At 47.9% G+C, this 21,678-nt stretch overlaps 15 non-coding genes across 15 annotated transcripts; all 15 read right to left on the bottom strand.

Moving 5' to 3' along the window:
• Positions 1-27: 27 nt before the first annotated feature.
• Positions 28-218, bottom strand: LOC142722185 (U2 spliceosomal RNA). The gene has a single exon (XR_012874502.1). It is a non-coding gene; the product is annotated as a U2 spliceosomal RNA (small nuclear RNA).
• A 1,300-nt stretch (positions 219-1,518) lies between these two features.
• Positions 1,519-1,709, bottom strand: LOC142722186 (U2 spliceosomal RNA). Its single transcript, XR_012874503.1, has one exon. It is a non-coding gene; the product is annotated as a U2 spliceosomal RNA (small nuclear RNA).
• Positions 1,710-2,989: 1,280 nt separating this feature from the next.
• On the bottom strand, positions 2,990-3,180 carry LOC142722187 (U2 spliceosomal RNA). The gene has a single exon (XR_012874504.1). It is a non-coding gene; the product is annotated as a U2 spliceosomal RNA (small nuclear RNA).
• A 1,308-nt stretch (positions 3,181-4,488) lies between these two features.
• LOC142722188 (U2 spliceosomal RNA) lies at positions 4,489-4,679 on the bottom strand. The gene has a single exon (XR_012874505.1). It is a non-coding gene; the product is annotated as a U2 spliceosomal RNA (small nuclear RNA).
• Positions 4,680-5,971: 1,292 nt separating this feature from the next.
• Positions 5,972-6,162, bottom strand: LOC142722189 (U2 spliceosomal RNA). Its single transcript, XR_012874506.1, has one exon. It is a non-coding gene; the product is annotated as a U2 spliceosomal RNA (small nuclear RNA).
• A 1,292-nt stretch (positions 6,163-7,454) lies between these two features.
• LOC142722325 (U2 spliceosomal RNA) lies at positions 7,455-7,645 on the bottom strand. The gene has a single exon (XR_012874639.1). It is a non-coding gene; the product is annotated as a U2 spliceosomal RNA (small nuclear RNA).
• Positions 7,646-8,917: 1,272 nt separating this feature from the next.
• Positions 8,918-9,108, bottom strand: LOC142722191 (U2 spliceosomal RNA). The gene has a single exon (XR_012874507.1). It is a non-coding gene; the product is annotated as a U2 spliceosomal RNA (small nuclear RNA).
• A 1,288-nt stretch (positions 9,109-10,396) lies between these two features.
• LOC142722193 (U2 spliceosomal RNA) lies at positions 10,397-10,587 on the bottom strand. Its single transcript, XR_012874509.1, has one exon. It is a non-coding gene; the product is annotated as a U2 spliceosomal RNA (small nuclear RNA).
• Positions 10,588-11,883: 1,296 nt separating this feature from the next.
• On the bottom strand, positions 11,884-12,074 carry LOC142722194 (U2 spliceosomal RNA). Its single transcript, XR_012874510.1, has one exon. It is a non-coding gene; the product is annotated as a U2 spliceosomal RNA (small nuclear RNA).
• A 1,292-nt stretch (positions 12,075-13,366) lies between these two features.
• LOC142722195 (U2 spliceosomal RNA) lies at positions 13,367-13,557 on the bottom strand. The gene has a single exon (XR_012874512.1). It is a non-coding gene; the product is annotated as a U2 spliceosomal RNA (small nuclear RNA).
• Positions 13,558-14,849: 1,292 nt separating this feature from the next.
• LOC142722317 (U2 spliceosomal RNA) lies at positions 14,850-15,040 on the bottom strand. The gene has a single exon (XR_012874632.1). It is a non-coding gene; the product is annotated as a U2 spliceosomal RNA (small nuclear RNA).
• Positions 15,041-16,320: 1,280 nt separating this feature from the next.
• On the bottom strand, positions 16,321-16,511 carry LOC142722196 (U2 spliceosomal RNA). Its single transcript, XR_012874513.1, has one exon. It is a non-coding gene; the product is annotated as a U2 spliceosomal RNA (small nuclear RNA).
• A 1,284-nt stretch (positions 16,512-17,795) lies between these two features.
• Positions 17,796-17,986, bottom strand: LOC142722197 (U2 spliceosomal RNA). The gene has a single exon (XR_012874514.1). It is a non-coding gene; the product is annotated as a U2 spliceosomal RNA (small nuclear RNA).
• Positions 17,987-19,279: 1,293 nt separating this feature from the next.
• Positions 19,280-19,470, bottom strand: LOC142722198 (U2 spliceosomal RNA). The gene has a single exon (XR_012874515.1). It is a non-coding gene; the product is annotated as a U2 spliceosomal RNA (small nuclear RNA).
• A 1,292-nt stretch (positions 19,471-20,762) lies between these two features.
• LOC142722199 (U2 spliceosomal RNA) lies at positions 20,763-20,953 on the bottom strand. Its single transcript, XR_012874516.1, has one exon. It is a non-coding gene; the product is annotated as a U2 spliceosomal RNA (small nuclear RNA).
• Positions 20,954-21,678: the final 725 nt, after the last annotated feature.

Raw genomic sequence — 21,678 nt, forward strand, 5'->3', positions numbered from 1 at the left:
GAATCTGCTTTTAGTCAACACATAAGGAAAGGGTGCACCGGTCCTGGAAATACTGCAATACCAGGTCAATGCGTGGAGTGGACAGAGCAAGCTCTATTTCCATCTCCCTGTTCTAAAAATCCATTTAATATATGGTCCCCAGATAGGGGACGTATCAGATATTAAACTGATAAGAACAGATACTACACTTGATCTTAGCCAAAAGGCCGAGAAGCGATAACCCGAACGGGCCGCGCGTTGCCCGAGCCTGCCCGATACTGCTGTTCAGCCCTTGCAGCGATTCAGCCTACTTCTAGGCAATTCCATGGGGCCCTGCAGGCTCACACACTCACAGCTACACGGGAGGTGAATAAAGGCCGGAGAGGAAGCCAGACAGGATTTGCTTCTTTTGCTTGCACCACAATGCAGTGCTGAAAGAGGAGGAATCTACATAAAAACGCCTTCCTGGCAACGCCCAAATGCCCTGCTGCCATGCAGATAAACACTGGCAGCGGCAGCAAGTGCATGCCCACAGCCACCCCTTGTTCCTTCACACCTTGTATCAGCTGTAATCCAGTCCAGTCCAGTGCTGCCTGCTGAGCAGCACTGACCAACACTGCCTGGGCCCAGGCTTTTATCTCTGAGGCCCCATTATGATGTCAGAAAGCTGGCTCTGGAATCCTGAGGGCTCCACTATGACACGTGCAAAGTTCCGTCTGAACTTTATATAAGACGGTGAGGCTCAGTCAGTCACTCAGTGTTGCCTGAGAGGGCAACACTGCAACAGCCGGCCGCCAGGCTGTCTTTTTTTTGCACAGCTAGTTGTCTCCAGGAGGCCACAAGAGGGAGACAAGGGACTGCAAAATGGAAAATAGGCATCCACCAACTTTACAGACAACTTCTCCTTGCTCCTACAACCTCCATCCTTGCACAGTTTGTTATTCTTCTAGGTAACATAGTAACAAATCCAAATTGCTGCTCTCTTTGTAGGCAAGCAAGGCTTTGTTGCAACTGCAATTCTTACTTCTTCTTGAAATGTAGGGACGACAGTACATTCCATCACATCCATCTAGTGTACACAGGTAGGTCCATTGTGGCGGGCAGGCGAGCGGGCGGGCTGCTTTATTGACTGTTTGCTGTTCCCCTACTCCACTCCACTATTTGACTGTTGTGCTGCATCAATCAATCAATCAATCAATCAATCAATCAATCAATCAATCAATCAATCAATCAATCAATCAGTGGCTGGCTCAGGTGCAGCTCTTTAACTTACCTAAAAGGGAGGGCAGAGAGAAGACAAGGAAGGTGAATGAGGTGTTCCAATGTGAAATGCCGGAAACACAGAAACACAGACGACACACAACAAGAGGTGGCAATCTATTCATTAATTGCATTTAATCAATGAGCTCATTATCACTCATGCATTGTCCAACAGGTGTTGAAATAATGGGATTAAAAGGGGAGATCCCTTCAGAAAGACAGAAACAATAGCAAAGACAAAAAACACTTTTGGAATCTGCTTTTAGTCAACACATAAGGAAAGGGTGCACCGGTCCTGGAAATACTGCAATACCAGGTCAATGCGTGGAGTGGACAGAGCAAGCTCTATTTCCATCTCCCTGTTCTAAAAATCCATTTAATATATGGTCCCCAGATAGGGGACGTATCAGATATTAAACTGATAAGAACAGATACTACACTTGATCTTAGCCAAAAGGCCGAGAAGCGATAACCCGAACGGGCCGCGCGTTGCCCGAGCCTGCCCGATACTGCTGTTCAGCCCTTGCAGCGATTCAGCCTACTTCTAGGCAATTCCATGGGGCCCTGCAGGCTCACACACTCACAGCTACACGGGAGGTGAATAAAGGCCGGAGAGGAAGCCAGACAGGATTTGCTTCTTTTGCTTGCACCACAATGCAGTGCTGAAAGAGGAGGAATCTACATAAAAACGCCTTCCTGGCAACGCCCAAATGCCCTGCTGCCATGCAGATAAACACTGGCAGTGGCAGCAAGTGCATGCCCACAGCCACCCCTTGTTCCTTCACACCTTGTATCAGCTGTAATCCAGTCCAGTCCAGTGCTGCCTGCTGAGCAGCACTGACCAACACTGCCTGGGCCCAGGCTTTTATCTCTGAGGCCCCATTATGATGTCAGAAAGCTGGCTCTGGAATCCTGAGGGCTCCACTATGACACGTGCAAAGTTCCGTCTGAACTTTATATAAGACGGTGAGGCTCAGTCAGTCACTCAGTGTTGCCTGAGAGGGCAACACTGCAACAGCCGGCCGCCAGGCTGTCTTTTTTTTGCACAGCTAGTTGCCTCCAGGAGGCCACAAGAGGGAGACAAGGGACTGCAAAATGGAAAATAGGCATCCACCAACTTTACAGACAACTTCTCCTTGCTCCTACAACCTCCATCCTTGCACAGTTTGTTATTCTTCTAGGTAACATAGTAACAAATCCAAATTGCTGCTCTCTTTGTAGGCAAGCAAGGCTTTGTTGCAACTGCAATTCTTACTTCTTCTTGAAATGTAGGGACGACAGTACATTCCATCACATCCATCTAGTGTACACAGGTAGGTCCATTGTGGCGGGCAGGCGAGCGGGCGGGCTGCTTTATTGGCTGTTTGCTGTTCCCCTACTCCACTCCACTATTTGACTGTTGTGCTGCATCAATCAATCAATCAATCAATCAATCAATCAATCAATCAATCAGTGGCTGGCTCAGGTGCAGCTCTTTAACTTACCTAAAAGGGAGGGCGGAGAGAAGACAAGGAAGGTGAATGAGGTGTTCCAATGTGAAATGCCGGAAACACAGAAACACAGACGACACACAACAAGAGGTGGCAATCTATTCATTAATTGCATTTAATCAATGAGCTCATTATCACTCATGCATTGTCCAACAGGTGTTGAAATAATGGGATTAAAAGGGGAGATCCCTTCAGAAAGACAGAAACAATAGCAAAGACAAAAAACACTTTTGGAATCTGCTTTTAGTCAACACATAAGGAAAGGGTGCACCGGTCCTGGAAATACTGCAATACCAGGTCAATGCGTGGAGTGGACAGAGCAAGCTCTATTTCCATCTCCCTGTTCTAAAAATCCATTTAATATATGGTCCCCAGATAGGGGACGTATCAGATATTAAACTGATAAGAACAGATACTACACTTGATCTTAGCCAAAAGGCCGAGAAGCGATAACCCGAACGGGCCGCGCGTTGCCCGAGCCTGCCCGATACTGCTGTTCAGCCCTTGCAGCGATTCAGCCTACTTCTAGGCAATTCCATGGGGCCCTGCAGGCTCACACACTCACAGCTACACGGGAGGTGAATAAAGGCCGGAGAGGAAGCCAGACAGGATTTGCTTCTTTTGCTTGCACCACAATGCAGTGCTGAAAGAGGAGGAATCTACATAAAAACGCCTTCCTGGCAACGCCCAAATGCCCTGCTGCCATGCAGATAAACACTGGCAGTGGCAGCAAGTGCATGCCCACAGCCACCCCTTGTTCCTTCACACCTTGTATCAGCTGTAATCCAGTCCAGTCCAGTGCTGCCTGCTGAGCAGCACTGACCAACACTGCCTGGGCCCAGGCTTTTATCTCTGAGGCCCCATTATGATGTCAGAAAGCTGGCTCTGGAATCCTGAGGGCTCCACTATGACACGTGCAAAGTTCCGTCTGAACTTTATATAAGACGGTGAGGCTCAGTCAGTCACTCAGTGTTGCCTGAGAGGGCAACACTGCAACAGCCGGCCGCCAGGCTGTCTTTTTTTTGCACAGCTAGTTGCCTCCAGGAGGCCACAAGAGGGAGACAAGGGACTGCAAAATGGAAAATAGGCATCCACCAACTTTACAGACAACTTCTCCTTGCTCCTACAACCTCCATCCTTGCACAGTTTGTTATTCTTCTAGGTAACATAGTAACAAATCCAAATTGCTGCTCTCTTTGTAGGCAAGCAAGGCTTTGTTGCAACTGCAATTCTTACTTCTTCTTGAAATGTAGGGACGACAGTACATTCCATCACATCCATCTAGTGTACACAGGTAGGTCCATTGTGGCGGGCAGGCGAGCGGGCGGGCTGCTTTATTGGCTGTTTGCTGTTCCCCTACTCCACTCCACTATTTGACTGTTGTGCTGCATCAATCAATCAATCAATCAATCAATCAATCAATCAATCAATCAATCAATCAATCAATCAAGCAATCAATCAGTGGCTGGCTCAGGTGCAGCTCTTTAACTTACCTAAAAGGGAGGGCGGAGAGAAGACAAGGAAGGTGAATGAGGTGTTCCAATGTGAAATGCCGGAAACACAGAAACACAGACGACACACAACAAGAGGTGGCAATCTATTCATTAATTGCATTTAATCAATGAGCTCATTATCACTCATGCATTGTCCAACAGGTGTTGAAATAATGGGATTAAAAGGGGAGATCCCTTCAGAAAGACAGAAACAATAGCAAAGACAAAAAACACTTTTGGAATCTGCTTTTAGTCAACACATAAGGAAAGGGTGCACCGGTCCTGGAAATACTGCAATACCAGGTCAATGCGTGGAGTGGACAGAGCAAGCTCTATTTCCATCTCCCTGTTCTAAAAATCCATTTAATATATGGTCCCCAGATAGGGGACGTATCAGATATTAAACTGATAAGAACAGATACTACACTTGATCTTAGCCAAAAGGCCGAGAAGCGATAACCCGAACGGGCCGCGCGTTGCCCGAGCCTGCCCGATACTGCTGTTCAGCCCTTGCAGCGATTCAGCCTACTTCTAGGCAATTCCATGGGGCCCTGCAGGCTCACACACTCACAGCTACACGGGAGGTGAATAAAGGCCGGAGAGGAAGCCAGACAGGATTTGCTTCTTTTGCTTGCACCACAATGCAGTGCTGAAAGAGGAGGAATCTACATAAAAACGCCTTCCTGGCAACGCCCAAATGCCCTGCTGCCATGCAGATAAACACTGGCAGCGGGAGCAAGTGCATGCCCACAGCCACCCCTTGTTCCTTCACACCTTGTATCAGCTGTAATCCAGTCCAGTCCAGTGCTGCCTGCTGAGCAGCACTGACCAACACTGCCTGGGCCCAGGCTTTTATCTCTGAGGCCCCATTATGATGTCAGAAAGCTGGCTCTGGAATCCTGAGGGCTCCACTATGACACGTGCAAAGTTCCGTCTGAACTTTATATAAGACGGTGAGGCTCAGTCAGTCACTCAGTGTTGCCTGAGAGGGCAACACTGCAACAGCCGGCCGCCAGGCTGTCTTTTTTTTGCACAGCTAGTTGCCTCCAGGAGGCCACAGGAGGGAGACAAGGGACTGCAAAATGGAAAATAGGCATCCACCAACTTTACAGACAACTTCTCCTTGCTCCTACAACCTCCATCCTTGCACAGTTTGTTATTCTTCTAGGTAACATAGTAACAAATCCAAATTGCTGCTCTCTTTGTAGGCAAGCAAGGCTTTGTTGCAACTGCAATTCTTACTTCTTCTTGAAATGTAGGGACGACAGTACATTCCATCACATCCATCTAGTGTACACAGGTAGGTCCATTGTGGCGGGCAGGCGAGCGGGCGGGCTGCTTTATTGGCTGTTTGCTGTTCCCCTACTCCACTCCACTATTTGACTGTTGTGCTGCATCAATCAATCAATCAATCAATCAATCAATCAATCAATCAATCAATCAATCAATCAGTGGCTGGCTCAGGTGCAGCTCTTTAACTTACCTAAAAGGGAGGGCGGAGAGAAGACAAGGAAGGTGAATGAGGTGTTCCAATGTGAAATGCCGGAAACACAGAAACACAGACGACACACAACAAGAGGTGGCAATCTATTCATTAATTGCATTTAATCAATGAGCTCATTATCACTCATGCATTGTCCAACAGGTGTTGAAATAATGGGATTAAAAGGGGAGATCCCTTCAGAAAGACAGAAACAATAGCAAAGACAAAAAACACTTTTGGAATCTGCTTTTAGTCAACACATAAGGAAAGGGTGCACCGGTCCTGGAAATACTGCAATACCAGGTCAATGCGTGGAGTGGACAGAGCAAGCTCTATTTCCATCTCCCTGTTCTAAAAATCCATTTAATATATGGTCCCCAGATAGGGGACGTATCAGATATTAAACTGATAAGAACAGATACTACACTTGATCTTAGCCAAAAGGCCGAGAAGCGATAACCCGAACGGGCCGCGCGTTGCCCGAGCCTGCCCGATACTGCTGTTCAGCCCTTGCAGCGATTCAGCCTACTTCTAGGCAATTCCATGGGGCCCTGCAGGCTCACACACTCACAGCTACACGGGAGGTGAATAAAGGCCGGAGAGGAAGCCAGACAGGATTTGCTTCTTTTGCTTGCACCACAATGCAGTGCTGAAAGAGGAGGAATCTACATAAAAACGCCTTCCTGGCAACGCCCAAATGCCCTGCTGCCATGCAGATAAACACTGGCAGCGGCAGCAAGTGCATGCCCACAGCCACCCCTTGTTCCTTCACACCTTGTATCAGCTGTAATCCAGTCCAGTCCAGTGCTGCCTGCTGAGCAGCACTGACGAACACTGCCTGGGCCCAGGCTTTTATCTCTGAGGCCCCATTATGATGTCAGAAAGCTGGCTCTGGAATCCTGAGGGCTCCACTATGACACGTGCAAAGTTCCGTCTGAACTTTATATAAGACGGTGAGGCTCAGTCAGTCACTCAGTGTTGCCTGAGAGGGCAACACTGCAACAGCCGGCCGCCAGGCTGTCTTTTTTTTGCACAGCTAGTTGCCTCCAGGAGGCCACAGGAGGGAGACAAGGGACTGCAAAATGGAAAATAGGCATCCACCAACTTTACAGACAACTTCTCCTTGCTCCTACAACCTCCATCCTTGCACAGTTTGTTATTCTTCTAGGTAACATAGTAACAAATCCAAATTGCTGCTCTCTTTGTAGGCAAGCAAGGCTTTGTTGCAACTGCAATTCTTACTTCTTCTTGAAATGTAGGGACGACAGTACATTCCATCACATCCATCTAGTGTACACAGGTAGGTCCATTGTGGCGGGCAGGCGAGCGGGCGGGCTGCTTTATTGGCTGTTTGCTGTTCCCCTACTCCACTCCACTATTTGACTGTTGTGCTGCATCAATCAATCAATCAATCAATCAATCAATCAATCAATCAATCAATCAATCAATCAGTGGCTGGCTCAGGTGCAGCTCTTTAACTTACCTAAAAGGGAGGGCGGAGAGAAGACAAGGAAGGTGAATGAGGTGTTCCAATGTGAAATGCCGGAAACACAGAAACACAGACGACACACAACAAGAGGTGGCAATCTATTCATTAATTGCATTTAATCAATGAGCTCATTATCACTCATGCATTGTCCAACAGGTGTTGAAATAATGGGATTAAAAGGGGAGATCCCTTCAGAAAGACAGAAACAATAGCAAAGACAAAAAACACTTTTGGAATCTGCTTTTAGTCAACACATAAGGAAAGGGTGCACCGGTCCTGGAAATACTGCAATACCAGGTCAATGCGTGGAGTGGACAGAGCAAGCTCTATTTCCATCTCCCTGTTCTAAAAATCCATTTAATATATGGTCCCCAGATAGGGGACGTATCCGATATTAAACTGATAAGAACAGATACTACACTTGATCTTAGCCAAAAGGCCGAGAAGCGATAACCCGAACGGGCCGCGCGTTGCCCGAGCCTGCCCGATACTGCTGTTCAGCCCTTGCAGCGATTCAGCCTACTTCTAGGCAATTCCATGGGGCCCTGCAGGCTCACACACTCACAGCTACACGGGAGGTGAATAAAGGCCGGAGAGGAAGCCAGACAGGATTTGCTTCTTTTGCTTGCACCACAATGCAGTGCTGAAAGAGGAGGAATCTACATAAAAACGCCTTCCTGGCAACGCCCAAATGCCCTGCTGCCATGCAGATAAACACTGGCAGCGGCAGCAAGTGCATGCCCACAGCCACCCCTTGTTCCTTCACACCTTGTATCAGCTGTAATCCAGTCCAGTCCAGTGCTGCCTGCTGAGCAGCACTGACCAACACTGCCTGGGCCCAGGCTTTTATCTCTGAGGCCCCATTATGATGTCAGAAAGCTGGCTCTGGAATCCTGAGGGCTCCACTATGACACGTGCAAAGTTCCGTCTGAACTTTATATAAGACGGTGAGGCTCAGTCAGTCACTCAGTGTTGCCTGAGAGGGCAACACTGCAACAGCCGGCCGCCAGGCTGTCTTTTTTTTGCACAGCTAGTTGCCTCCAGGAGGCCACAAGAGGGAGACAAGGGACTGCAAAATGGAAAATAGGCATCCACCAACTTTACAGACAACTTCTCCTTGCTCCTACAACCTCCATCCTTGCACAGTTTGTTATTCTTCTAGGTAACATAGTAACAAATCCAAATTGCTGCTCTCTTTGTAGGCAAGCAAGGCTTTGTTGCAACTGCAATTCTTACTTCTTCTTGAAATGTAGGGACGACAGTACATTCCATCACATCCATCTAGTGTACACAGGTAGGTCCATTGTGGCGGGCAGGCGAGCGGGCGGGCTGCTTTATTGGCTGTTTGCTGTTCCCCTACTCCACTCCACTATTTGACTGTTGTGCTGCATCAATCAATCAATCAATCAATCAATCAATCAATCAGTGGCTGGCTCAGGTGCAGCTCTTTAACTTACCTAAAAGGGAGGGCGGAGAGAAGACAAGGAAGGTGAATGAGGTGTTCCAATGTGAAATGCCGGAAACACAGAAACACAGACGACACACAACAAGAGGTGGCAATCTATTCATTAATTGCATTTAATCAATGAGCTCATTATCACTCATGCATTGTCCAACAGGTGTTGAAATAATGGGATTAAAAGGGGAGATCCCTTCAGAAAGACAGAAACAATAGCAAAGACAAAAAACACTTTTGGAATCTGCTTTTAGTCAACACATAAGGAAAGGGTGCACCGGTCCTGGAAATACTGCAATACCAGGTCAATGCGTGGAGTGGACAGAGCAAGCTCTATTTCCATCTCCCTGTTCTAAAAATCCATTTAATATATGGTCCCCAGATAGGGGACGTATCAGATATTAAACTGATAAGAACAGATACTACACTTGATCTTAGCCAAAAGGCCGAGAAGCGATAACCCGAACGGGCCGCGCGTTGCCCGAGCCTGCCCGATACTGCTGTTCAGCCCTTGCAGCGATTCAGCCTACTTCTAGGCAATTCCATGGGGCCCTGCAGGCTCACACACTCACAGCTACACGGGAGGTGAATAAAGGCCGGAGAGGAAGCCAGACAGGATTTGCTTCTTTTGCTTGCACCACAATGCAGTGCTGAAAGAGGAGGAATCTACATAAAAACGCCTTCCTGGCAACGCCCAAATGCCCTGCTGCCATGCAGATAAACACTGGCAGTGGCAGCAAGTGCATGCCCACAGCCACCCCTTGTTCCTTCACACCTTGTATCAGCTGTAATCCAGTCCAGTCCAGTGCTGCCTGCTGAGCAGCACTGACCAACACTGCCTGGGCCCAGGCTTTTATCTCTGAGGCCCCATTATGATGTCAGAAAGCTGGCTCTGGAATCCTGAGGGCTCCACTATGACACGTGCAAAGTTCCGTCTGAACTTTATATAAGACGGTGAGGCTCAGTCAGTCACTCAGTGTTGCCTGAGAGGGCAACACTGCAACAGCCGGCCGCCAGGCTGTCTTTTTTTTGCACAGCTAGTTGCCTCCAGGAGGCCACAAGAGGGAGACAAGGGACTGCAAAATGGAAAATAGGCATCCACCAACTTTACAGACAACTTCTCCTTGCTCCTACAACCACCATCCTTGCACAGTTTGTTATTCTTCTAGGTAACATAGTAACAAATCCAAATTGCTGCTCTCTTTGTAGGCAAGCAAGGCTTTGTTGCAACTGCAATTCTTACTTCTTCTTGAAATGTAGGGACGACAGTACATTCCATCACATCCATCTAGTGTACACAGGTAGGTCCATTGTGGCGGGCAGGCGAGCGGGCGGGCTGCTTTATTGGCTGTTTGCTGTTCCCCTACTCCACTCCACTATTTGACTGTTGTGCTGCATCAATCAATCAATCAATCAATCAATCAATCAATCAATCAAGCAATCAATCAGTGGCTGGCTCAGGTGCAGCTCTTTAACTTACCTAAAAGGGAGGGCGGAGAGAAGACAAGGAAGGTGAATGAGGTGTTCCAATGTGAAATGCCGGAAACACAGAAACACAGACGACACACAACAAGAGGTGGCAATCTATTCATTAATTGCATTTAATCAATGAGCTCATTATCACTCATGCATTGTCCAACAGGTGTTGAAATAATGGGATTAAAAGGGGAGATCCCTTCAGAAAGACAGAAACAATAGCAAAGACAAAAAACACTTTTGGAATCTGCTTTTAGTCAACACATAAGGAAAGGGTGCACCGGTCCTGGAAATACTGCAATACCAGGTCAATGCGTGGAGTGGACAGAGCAAGCTCTATTTCCATCTCCCTGTTCTAAAAATCCATTTAATATATGGTCCCCAGATAGGGGACGTATCAGATATTAAACTGATAAGAACAGATACTACACTTGATCTTAGCCAAAAGGCCGAGAAGCGATAACCCGAACGGGCCGCGCGTTGCCCGAGCCTGCCCGATACTGCTGTTCAGCCCTTGCAGCGATTCAGCCTACTTCTAGGCAATTCCATGGGGCCCTGCAGGCTCACACACTCACAGCTACACGGGAGGTGAATAAAGGCCGGAGAGGAAGCCAGACAGGATTTGCTTCTTTTGCTTGCACCACAATGCAGTGCTGAAAGAGGAGGAATCTACATAAAAACGCCTTCCTGGCAACGCCCAAATGCCCTGCTGCCATGCAGATAAACACTGGCAGCGGCAGCAAGTGCATGCCCACAGCCACCCCTTGTTCCTTCACACCTTGTATCAGCTGTAATCCAGTCCAGTCCAGTGCTGCCTGCTGAGCAGCACTGACCAACACTGCCTGGGCCCAGGCTTTTATCTCTGAGGCCCCATTATGATGTCAGAAAGCTGGCTCTGGAATCCTGAGGGCTCCACTATGACACGTGCAAAGTTCCGTCTGAACTTTATATAAGACGGTGAGGCTCAGTCAGTCACTCAGTGTTGCCTGAGAGGGCAACACTGCAACAGCCGGCCGCCAGGCTGTCTTTTTTTTGCACAGCTAGTTGCCTCCAGGAGGCCACAAGAGGGAGACAAGGGACTGCAAAATGGAAAATAGGCATCCACCAACTTTACAGACAACTTCTCCTTGCTCCTACAACCTCCATCCTTGCACAGTTTGTTATTCTTCTAGGTAACATAGTAAGAAATCCAAATTGCTGCTCTCTTTGTAGGCAAGCAAGGCTTTGTTGCAACTGCAATTCTTACTTCTTCTTGAAATGTAGGGACGACAGTACATTCCATCACATCCATCTAGTGTACACAGGTAGGTCCATTGTGGCGGGCAGGCGAGCGGGCGGGCTGCTTTATTGGCTGTTTGCTGTTCCCCTACTCCACTCCACTATTTGACTGTTGTGCTGCATCAATCAATCAATCAATCAATCAATCAATCAATCAATCAATCAATCAATCAATCAATCAGTGGCTGGCTCAGGTGCAGCTCTTTAACTTACCTAAAAGGGAGGGCGGAGAGAAGACAAGGAAGGTGAATGAGGTGTTCCAATGTGAAATGCCGGAAACACAGAAACACAGACGACACACAACAAGAGGTGGCAATCTATTCATTAATTGCATTTAATCAATGAGCTCATTATCACTCATGCATTGTCCAACAGGTGTTGAAATAATGGGATTAAAAGGGGAGATCCCTTCAGAAAGACAGAAACAATAGCAAAGACAAAAAACACTTTTGGAATCTGCTTTTAGTCAACACATAAGGAAAGGGTGCACCGGTCCTGGAAATACTGCAATACCAGGTCAATGCGTGGAGTGGACAGAGCAAGCTCTATTTCCATCTCCCTGTTCTAAAAATCCATTTAATATATGGTCCCCAGATAGGGGACGTATCAGATATTAAACTGATAAGAACAGATACTACACTTGATCTTAGCCAAAAGGCCGAGAAGCGATAACCCGAACGGGCCGCGCGTTGCCCGAGCCTGCCCGATACTGCTGTTCAGCCCTTGCAGCGATTCAGCCTACTTCTAGGCAATTCCATGGGGCCCTGCAGGCTCACACACTCACAGCTACACGGGAGGTGAATAAAGGCCGGAGAGGAAGCCAGACAGGATTTGCTTCTTTTGCTTGCACCACAATGCAGTGCTGAAAGAGGAGGAATCTACATAAAAACGCCTTCCTGGCAACGCCCAAATGCCCTGCTGCCATGCAGATAAACACTGGCAGCGGCAGCAAGTGCATGCCCACAGCCACCCCTTGTTCCTTCACACCTTGTATCAGCTGTAATCCAGTCCAGTCCAGTGCTGCCTGCTGAGCAGCACTGACCAACACTGCCTGGGCCCAGGCTTTTATCTCTGAGGCCCCATTATGATGTCAGAAAGCTGGCTCTGGAATCCTGAGGGCTCCACTATGACACGTGCAAAGTTCCGTCTGAACTTTATATAAGACGGTGAGGCTCAGTCAGTCACTCAGTGTTGCCTGAGAGGGCAACACTGCAACAGCCGGCCGCCAGGCTGTCTTTTTTTTGCACAGCTAGTTGCCTCCAGGAGGCCACAAGAGGGAGACAAGGGACTGCAAAATGGAAAATAGGCATCCACCAACTTTACAGACAACTTCTCCTTGCTCCTACAACCTCCATCCTTGCACAGTTTGTTATTCTTCTAGGTAACATAGTAACAAATCCAAATTGCTGCTCTCTTTGTAGGCAAGCAAGGCTTTGTTGCAACTGCAATTCTTACTTCTTCTTGAAATGTAGGGACGACAGTACATTCCATCACATCCATCTAGTGTACACAGGTAGGTCCATTGTGGCGGGCAGGCGAGCGGGCGGGCTGCTTTATTGGCTGTTTGCTGTTCCCCTACTCCACTCCACTATTTGACTGTTGTGCTGCATCAATCAATCAATCAATCAATCAATCAATCAATCAATCAATCAATCAATCAATCAGTGGCTGGCTCAGGTGCAGCTCTTTAACTTACCTAAAAGGGAGGGCGGAGAGAAGACAAGGAAGGTGAATGAGGTGTTCCAATGTGAAATGCCGGAAACACAGAAACACAGACGACACACAACAAGAGGTGGCAATCTATTCATTAATTGCATTTAATCAATGAGCTCATTATCACTCATGCATTGTCCAACAGGTGTTGAAATAATGGGATTAAAAGGGGAGATCCCTTCAGAAAGACAGAAACAATAGCAAAGACAAAAAACACTTTTGGAATCTGCTTTTAGTCAACACATAAGGAAAGGGTGCACCGGTCCTGGAAATACTGCAATACCAGGTCAATGCGTGGAGTGGACAGAGCAAGCTCTATTTCCATCTCCCTGTTCTAAAAATCCATTTAATATATGGTCCCCAGATAGGGGACGTATCAGATATTAAACTGATAAGAACAGATACTACACTTGATCTTAGCCAAAAGGCCGAGAAGCGATAACCCGAACGGGCCGCGCGTTGCCCGAGCCTGCCCGATACTGCTGTTCAGCCCTTGCAGCGATTCAGCCTACTTCTAGGCAATTCCATGGGGCCCTGCAGGCTCACACACTCACAGCTACACGGGAGGTGAATAAAGGCCGGAGAGGAAGCCAGACAGGATTTGCTTCTTTTGCTTGCACCACAATGCAGTGCTGAAAGAGGAGGAATCTACATAAAAACGCCTTCCTGGCAACGCCCAAATGCCCTGCTGCCATGCAGATAAACACTGGCAGTGGCAGCAAGTGCATGCCCACAGCCACCCCTTGTTCCTTCACACCTTGTATCAGCTGTAATCCAGTCCAGTCCAGTGCTGCCTGCTGAGCAGCACTGACCAACACTGCCTGGGCCCAGGCTTTTATCTCTGAGGCCCCATTATGATGTCAGAAAGCTGGCTCTGGAATCCTGAGGGCTCCACTATGACACGTGCAAAGTTCCGTCTGAACTTTATATAAGACGGTGAGGCTCAGTCAGTCACTCAGTGTTGCCTGAGAGGGCAACACTGCAACAGCCGGCCGCCAGGCTGTCTTTTTTTTGCACAGCTAGTTGCCTCCAGGAGGCCACAAGAGGGAGACAAGGGACTGCAAAATGGAAAATAGGCATCCACCAACTTTACAGACAACTTCTCCTTGCTCCTACAACCTCCATCCTTGCACAGTTTGTTATTCTTCTAGGTAACATAGTAACAAATCCAAATTGCTGCTCTCTTTGTAGGCAAGCAAGGCTTTGTTGCAACTGCAATTCTTACTTCTTCTTGAAATGTAGGGACGACAGTACATTCCATCACATCCATCTAGTGTACACAGGTAGGTCCATTGTGGCGGGCAGGCGAGCGGGCGGGCTGCTTTATTGGCTGTTTGCTGTTCCCCTACTCCACTCCACTATTTGACTGTTGTGCTGCATCAATCAATCAATCAATCAATCAATCAATCAATCAATCAATCAAGCAATCAATCAGTGGCTGGCTCAGGTGCAGCTCTTTAACTTACCTAAAAGGGAGGGCGGAGAGAAGACAAGGAAGGTGAATGAGGTGTTCCAATGTGAAATGCCGGAAACACAGAAACACAGACGACACACAACAAGAGGTGGCAATCTATTCATTAATTGCATTTAATCAATGAGCTCATTATCACTCATGCATTGTCCAACAGGTGTTGAAATAATGGGATTAAAAGGGGAGATCCCTTCAGAAAGACAGAAACAATAGCAAAGACAAAAAACACTTTTGGAATCTGCTTTTAGTCAACACATAAGGAAAGGGTGCACCGGTCCTGGAAATACTGCAATACCAGGTCAATGCGTGAAGTGGACAGAGCAAGCTCTATTTCCATCTCCCTGTTCTAAAAATCCATTTAATATATGGTCCCCAGATAGGGGACGTATCAGATATTAAACTGATAAGAACAGATACTACACTTGATCTTAGCCAAAAGGCCGAGAAGCGATAACCCGAACGGGCCGCGCGTTGCCCGAGCCTGCCCGATACTGCTGTTCAGCCCTTGCAGCGATTCAGCCTACTTCTAGGCAATTCCATGGGGCCCTGCAGGCTCACACACTCACAGCTACACGGGAGGTGAATAAAGGCCGGAGAGGAAGCCAGACAGGATTTGCTTCTTTTGCTTGCACCACAATGCAGTGCTGAAAGAGGAGGAATCTACATAAAAACGCCTTCCTGGCAACGCCCAAATGCCCTGCTGCCATGCAGATAAACACTGGCAGCGGCAGCAAGTGCATGCCCACAGCCACCCCTTGTTCCTTCACACCTTGTATCAGCTGTAATCCAGTCCAGTCCAGTGCTGCCTGCTGAGCAGCACTGACCAACACTGCCTGGGCCCAGGCTTTTATCTCTGAGGCCCCATTATGATGTCAGAAAGCTGGCTCTGGAATCCTGAGGGCTCCACTATGACACGTGCAAAGTTCCGTCTGAACTTTATATAAGACGGTGAGGCTCAGTCAGTCACTCAGTGTTGCCTGAGAGGGCAACACTGCAACAGCCGGCCGCCAGGCTGTCTTTTTTTTGCACAGCTAGTTGCCTCCAGGAGGCCACAAGAGGGAGACAAGGGACTGCAAAATGGAAAATAGGCATCCACCAACTTTACAGACAACTTCTCCTTGCTCCTACAACCTCCATCCTTGCACAGTTTGTTATTCTTCTAGGTAACATAGTAACAAATCCAAATTGCTGCTCTCTTTGTAGGCAAGCAAGGCTTTGTTGCAACTGCAATTCTTACTTCTTCTTGAAATGTAGGGACGACAGTACATTCCATCACATCCATCTAGTGTACACAGGTAGGTCCATTGTGGCGGGCAGGCGAGCGGGCGGGCTGCTTTATTGGCTGTTTGCTGTTCCCCTACTCCACTCCACTATTTGACTGTTGTGCTGCATCAATCAATCAATCAATCAATCAATCAATCAATCAATCAATCAGTGGCTGGCTCAGGTGCAGCTCTTTAACTTACCTAAAAGGGAGGGCGGAGAGAAGACAAGGAAGGTGAATGAGGTGTTCCAATGTGAAATGCCGGAAACACAGAAACACAGACGACACACAACAAGAGGTGGCAATCTATTCATTAATTGCATTTAATCAATGAGCTCATTATCACTCATGCATTGTCCAACAGGTGTTGAAATAATGGGATTAAAAGGGGAGATCCCTTCAGAAAGACAGAAACAATAGCAAAGACAAAAAACACTTTTGGAATCTGCTTTTAGTCAACACATAAGGAAAGGGTGCACCGGTCCTGGAAATACTGCAATACCAGGTCAATGCGTGGAGTGGACAGAGCAAGCTCTATTTCCATCTCCCTGTTCTAAAAATCCATTTAATATATGGTCCCCAGATAGGGGACGTATCAGATATTAAACTGATAAGAACAGATACTACACTTGATCTTAGCCAAAAGGCCGAGAAGCGATAACCCGAACGGGCCGCGCGTTGCCCGAGCCTGCCCGATACTGCTGTTCAGCCCTTGCAGCGATTCAGCCTACTTCTAGGCAATTCCATGGGGCCCTGCAGGCTCACACACTCACAGCTACACGGGAGGTGAATAAAGGCCGGAGAGGAAGCCAGACAGGATTTGCTTCTTTTGCTTGCACCACAATGCAGTGCTGAAAGAGGAGGAATCTACATAAAAACGCCTTCCTGGCAACGCCCAAATGCCCTGCTGCCATGCAGATAAACACTGGCAGCGGCAGCAAGTGCATGCCCACAGCCACCCCTTGTTCCTTCACACCTTGTATCAGCTGTAATCCTGTCCAGTCCAGTGCTGCCTGCTGAGCAGCACTGACCAACACTGCCTGGGCCCAGGCTTTTATCTCTGAGGCCCCATTATGATGTCAGAAAGCTGGCTCTGGAATCCTGAGGGCTCCACTATGACACGTGCAAAGTTCCGTCTGAACTTTATATAAGACGGTGAGGCTCAGTCAGTCACTCAGTGTTGCCTGAGAGGGCAACACTGCAACAGCCGGCCGCCAGGCTGTCTTTTTTTTGCACAGCTAGTTGCCTCCAGGAGGCCACAAGAGGGAGACAAGGGACTGCAAAATGGAAAATAGGCATCCACCAACTTTACAGACAACTTCTCCTTGCTCCTACAACCTCCATCCTTGCACAGTTTGTTATTCTTCTAGGTAACATAGTAACAAATCCAAATTGCTGCTCTCTTTGTAGGCAAGCAAGGCTTTGTTGCAACTGCAATTCTTACTTCTTCTTGAAATGTAGGGACGACAGTACATTCCATCACATCCATCTAGTGTACACAGGTAGGTCCATTGTGGCGGGCAGGCGAGCGGGCGGGCTGCTTTATTGGCTGTTTGCTGTTCCCCTACTCCACTCCACTATTTGACTGTTGTGCTGCATCAATCAATCAATCAATCAATCAATCAATCAATCAATCAATCAATCAGTGGCTGGCTCAGGTGCAGCTCTTTAACTTACCTAAAAGGGAGGGCAGAGAGAAGACAAGGAAGGTGAATGAGGTGTTCCAATGTGAAATGCCGGAAACACAGAAACACAGACGACACACAACAAGAGGTGGCAATCTATTCATTAATTGCATTTAATCAATGAGCTCATTATCACTCATGCATTGTCCAACAGGTGTTGAAATAATGGGATTAAAAGGGGAGATCCCTTCAGAAAGACAGAAACAATAGCAAAGACAAAAAACACTTTTGGAATCTGCTTTTAGTCAACACATAAGGAAAGGGTGCACCGGTCCTGGAAATACTGCAATACCAGGTCAATGCGTGGAGTGGACAGAGCAAGCTCTATTTCCATCTCCCTGTTCTAAAAATCCATTTAATATATGGTCCCCAGATAGGGGACGTATCAGATATTAAACTGATAAGAACAGATACTACACTTGATCTTAGCCAAAAGGCCGAGAAGCGATAACCCGAACGGGCCGCGCGTTGCCCGAGCCTGCCCGATACTGCTGTTCAGCCCTTGCAGCGATTCAGCCTACTTCTAGGCAATTCCATGGGGCCCTGCAGGCTCACACACTCACAGCTACACGGGAGGTGAATAAAGGCCGGAGAGGAAGCCAGACAGGATTTGCTTCTTTTGCTTGCACCACAATGCAGTGCTGAAAGAGGAGGAATCTACATAAAAACGCCTTCCTGGCAACGCCCAAATGCCCTGCTGCCATGCAGATAAACACTGGCAGCGGCAGCAAGTGCATGCCCACAGCCACCCCTTGTTCCTTCACACCTTGTCTTGTATCAGCTGTAATCCAGTCCAGTCCAGTGCTGCCTGCTGAGCAGCACTGACCAACACTGCCTGGGCCCAGGCTTTTATCTCTGAGGCCCCATTATGATGTCAGAAAGCTGGCTCTGGAATCCTGAGGGCTCCACTATGACACGTGCAAAGTTCCGTCTGAACTTTATATAAGACGGTGAGGCTCAGTCAGTCACTCAGTGTTGCCTGAGAGGGCAACACTGCAACAGCCGGCCGCCAGGCTGTCTTTTTTTTGCACAGCTAGTTGCCTCCAGGAGGCCACAAGAGGGAGACAAGGGACTGCAAAATGGAAAATAGGCATCCACCAACTTTACAGACAACTTCTCCTTGCTCCTACAACCTCCATCCTTGCACAGTTTGTTATTCTTCTAGGTAACATAGTAACAAATCCAAATTGCTGCTCTCTTTGTAGGCAAGCAAGGCTTTGTTGCAACTGCAATTCTTACTTCTTCTTGAAATGTAGGGACGACAGTACATTCCATCACATCCATCTAGTGTACACAGGTAGGTCCATTGTGGCGGGCAGGCGAGCGGGCGGGCTGCTTTATTGGCTGTTTGCTGTTCCCCTACTCCACTCCACTATTTGACTGTTGTGCTGCATCAATCAATCAATCAATCAATCAATCAATCAATCAATCAATCAATCAATCAGTGGCTGGCTCAGGTGCAGCTCTTTAACTTACCTAAAAGGGAGGGCGGAGAGAAGACAAGGAAGGTGAATGAGGTGTTCCAATGTGAAATGCCGGAAACACAGAAACACAGACGACACACAACAAGAGGTGGCAATCTATTCATTAATTGCATTTAATCAATGAGCTCATTATCACTCATGCATTGTCCAACAGGTGTTGAAATAATGGGATTAAAAGGGGAGATCCCTTCAGAAAGACAGAAACAATAGCAAAGACAAAAAACACTTTTGGAATCTGCTTTTAGTCAACACATAAGGAAAGGGTGCACCGGTCCTGGAAATACTGCAATACCAGGTCAATGCGTGGAGTGGACAGAGCAAGCTCTATTTCCATCTCCCTGTTCTAAAAATCCATTTAATATATGGTCCCCAGATAGGGGACGTATCAGATATTAAACTGATAAGAACAGATACTACACTTGATCTTAGCCAAAAGGCCGAGAAGCGATAACCCGAACGGGCCGCGCGTTGCCCGAGCCTGCCCGATACTGCTGTTCAGCCCTTGCAGCGATTCAGCCTACTTCTAGGCAATTCCATGGGGCCCTGCAGGCTCACACACTCACAGCTACACGGGAGGTGAATAAAGGCCGGAGAGGAAGCCAGACAGGATTTGCTTCTTTTGCTTGCACCACAATGCAGTGCTGAAAGAGGAGGAATCTACATAAAAATGCCTTCCTGGCAACGCCCAAATGCCCTGCTGCCATGCAGATAAACACTGGCAGCGGCAGCAAGTGCATGCCCACAGCCACCCCTTGTTCCTTCACACCTTGTATCAGCTGTAATCCAGTCCAGTCCAGTGCTGCCTGCTGAGCAGCACTGACCAACACTGCCTGGGCCCAGGCTTTTATCTCTGAGGCCCCATTATGGTGTCAGAAAGCTGGCTCTGGAATCCTGAGGGCTCCACTATGACACGTGCAAAGTTCCGTCTGAACTTTATATAAGACGGTGAGGCTCAGTCAGTCACTCAGTGTTGCCTGAGAGGGCAACACTGCAACAGCCGGCCGCCAGGCTGTCTTTTTTTTGCACAGCTAGTTGCCTCCAGGAGGCCACAAGAGGGAGACAAGGGACTGCAAAATGGAAAATAGGCATCCACCAACTTTACAGACAACTTCTCCTTGCTCCTACAACCTCCATCCTTGCACAGTTTGTTATTCTTCTAGGTAACATAGTAACAAATCCAAATTGCTGCTCTCTTTGTAGGCAAGCAAGGCTTTGTTGCAACTGCAATTCTTACTTCTTCTTGAAATGTAGGGACGACAGTACATTCCATCACATCCATCTAGTGTACACAGGTAGGTCCATTGTGGCGGGCAGGCGAGCGGGCGGGCTGCTTTATTGGCTGTTTGCTGTTCCCCTACTCCACTCCACTATTTGACTGTTGTGCTGCATCAATCAATCAATCAATCAATCAATCAATCAATCAATCAATCAATCAATCAATCAGTGGCTGGCTCAGGTGCAGCTCTTTAACTTACCTAAAAGGGAGGGCGGAGAGAAGACAAGGAAGGTGAATGAGGTGTTCCAATGTGAAATGCCGGAAACACAGAAACACAGACGACACACAACAAGAGGTGGCAATCTATTCATTAATTGCATTTAATCAATGAGCTCATTATCACTCATGCATTGTCCAACAGGTGTTGAAATAATGGGATTAAAAGGGGAGATCCCTTCAGAAAGACAGAAACAATAGCAAAGACAAAAAACACTTTTGGAATCTGCTTTTAGTCAACACATAAGGAAAGGGTGCACCGGTCCTGGAAATACTGCAATACCAGGTCAATGCGTGGAGTGGACAGAGCAAGCTCTATTTCCATCTCCCTGTTCTAAAAATCCATTTAATATATGGTCCCCAGATAGGGGACGTATCAGATATTAAACTGATAAGAACAGATACTACACTTGATCTTAGCCAAAAGGCCGAGAAGCGATAACCCGAACGGGCCGCGCGTTGCCCGAGCCTGCCCGATACTGCTGTTCAGCCCTTGCAGCGATTCAGCCTACTTCTAGGCAATTCCATGGGGCCCTGCAGGCTCACACACTCACAGCTACACGGGAGGTGAATAAAGGCCGGAGAGGAAGCCAGACAGGATTTGCTTCTTTTGCTTGCACCACAATGCAGTGCTGAAAGAGGAGGAATCTACATAAAAACGCCTTCCTGGCAACGCCCAAATGCCCTGCTGCCATGCAGATAAACACTGGCAGCGGCAGCAAGTGCATGCCCACAGCCACCCCTTGTTCCTTCACACCTTGTATCAGCTGTAATCCAGTCCAGTCCAGTGCTGCCTGCTGAGCAGCACTGACCAACACTGCCTGGGCCCAGGCTTTTATCTCTGAGGCCCCATTATGATGTCAGAAAGCTGGCTCTGGAATCCTGAGGGCTCCACTATGACACGTGCAAAGTTCCGTCTGAACTTTATATAAGACGGTGAGGCTCAGTCAGTCACTCAGTGTTGCCTGAGAGGGCAACACTGCAACAGCCGGCCGCCAGGCTGTCTTTTTTTTGCACAGCTAGTTGCCTCCAGGAGGCCACAAGAGGGAGACAAGGGACTGCAAAATGGAAAATAGGCATCCACCAACTTTACAGACAACTTCTCCTTGCTCCTACAACCTCCATCCTTGCACAGTTTGTTATTCTTCTAGGTAACATAGTAACA

This window comes from Rhinoderma darwinii, unplaced genomic scaffold (assembly GCF_050947455.1).
Source record: "Rhinoderma darwinii isolate aRhiDar2 unplaced genomic scaffold, aRhiDar2.hap1 Scaffold_533, whole genome shotgun sequence".
Taxonomy (NCBI): domain Eukaryota; kingdom Metazoa; phylum Chordata; class Amphibia; order Anura; family Rhinodermatidae; genus Rhinoderma; species Rhinoderma darwinii.